The following is a 2,000-nucleotide window of genomic DNA, read 5'->3' as shown; positions in this document are numbered from 1 at the left end:
GCTCTGAAAAGTTTTGATTTTTTTAATTTACTTTTTGTAAAATAATTTGAAAAAATTATTATATTCCTGGCATTGTATGCATTTATTCTTTAAAAAAAAACACATATCAATAAATGTAGCAGTTAAAATTATAGTGTGCCTTTGGTAAGTCATTTTTTTTGTAAGTAAAATAATGTCATGAATTAATAGTAATTTATATTAAAAACTGTAGTGAGTTCATTGCTGATGTTTCATGAACATCCAGACTTTTACAGATTTTTAATATAATATTGATTATCTAGCTAAATAGCTAGATACATACAAATATGTTACACATATTATACATATTTCTTTGTAGTAAAATACATAGGGACTCTTTTAAAGTGGGTCTTGAGAATTATTTTAAGGCAAAATTTGCTTTGTAAGAAGCATGGAAGAAATAGTCTGTAATGACATGGAAATTTGGGGTAGATGACTATTTTTTTAAAAAAGTAACGAATGGTATACGATCTTCTGCACATTGATTTCTTGGTCAGTAAAATGAGGCTTGATGAGGAGGGCTGGAGAGTGAACTGAATAATATTCCTTAAACTCATTGTCTATTTTTATAGGATTGTAAATTTCTGAGGGACACTTTAAACTGAGCATGAATGTGTGCTTTTTTATAGTTCTCTAAGTTTACAGAATGGTTATCTGACAGATTCTTTCTTCTATGAAATACATATTTTACTTCCCAAATAGATAGGCTGAGAGGTTTTTTTTTATTATTATTATTATTGGTATAATTAAGATTGTTATTGCTAGAAAACAAATTTTAAACCATTGCCCATATAATTTTCTAATAATTGATAAATTTATAAATAAGTGAAATTTAGACAAGCAAGTTAAGTGATAACTATCATCTCGTTTCTCTGCCCCATTCCCACCCCCACCACAACCTATTGCTGCTATTTTTACTATGTTGATAAAGAGGTAAAATGCTCTAAAAAGTTTATATTTTTTTGTCTCCATTTTCTTTTTTGTAAAACAACTTGATAAAATGTCCTAAATTATTTTTCAGGAGATATTTATTGTTTAAAAGAAAGCCTGTGTTAATACATACAGCAATTAAAAATGTTCAAGTGTTATTAAAAAAAAAAGCCAGAATTATTAGAAGCAGTTTAGTAAATTATGTCTAATAACTGGATCACACAATCCAGGGATTAGTTGGCTATTTTTTAAATAGTATTGATCAATCAGTCCAGACACAGAGGCTAAAAATTCAGACAATATTGTTTGTTTCCCATGATCCTGTGCTTGAACAAAAGGAATAGGAGAGGATATGGAAAAAGGAGAACCAAAAAAGTAGGAAAAATACTATCCACGAGAAAAGAAAAATAATAAAGTTTGAATTATGGAAGAAGCAATAACATGGGTACACATAAGTATCGTTTAATATTTAGAATTTAGTAAAATATTAGTTTGAATATATTCAACATTCAGAGATGATTTATTTACCTAAATTTATAACAATGGTCAAAATACACTTTCTAAATATTTACCAATGTGGGAAAATATGCTCGTATAAAAACTGATGTAGCCACCTGAGAAGTCATAATTTGGGATAACAACATAGTTAAAAGGTACTGCAGGCTATGAATAATTATAGGCTAAACACAGAATAGTGACAGGGAAATCAGTTATGAGAGTTAAGTACTACAGATATTTTATTGGTACAAAACTATATAGCATTTTGATTAGGAATGTAGATTCTGCAGTCAGACAGCTTACATTTTAAATACGCCCTCATCATTTAGAAGCTGTACTCTCTGTATCTCACTTCCTTATCTAAAACATGAGGATGAAAATAAGATCCAAACTCATAGGATATTTTGGAGGATTAAGTGCATATTGTGTGTGATTGTATATGTGTGTAGTTGTATATGAATATGTGATTATATGATCGTGTGTATGTAATTGTGTATGTGATTGTGTATGTAATTATGTATAAGCAAGTGAATGCATATGTGTGACTATGGACA

The sequence above is a fragment of the Pteropus alecto genome, unplaced genomic scaffold (assembly GCF_000325575.1).
Source record: "Pteropus alecto unplaced genomic scaffold, ASM32557v1 scaffold270, whole genome shotgun sequence".
Lineage (NCBI taxonomy): Eukaryota > Metazoa > Chordata > Mammalia > Chiroptera > Pteropodidae > Pteropus > Pteropus alecto.
Note: the sequence above shows the minus strand (reverse complement) of the source record.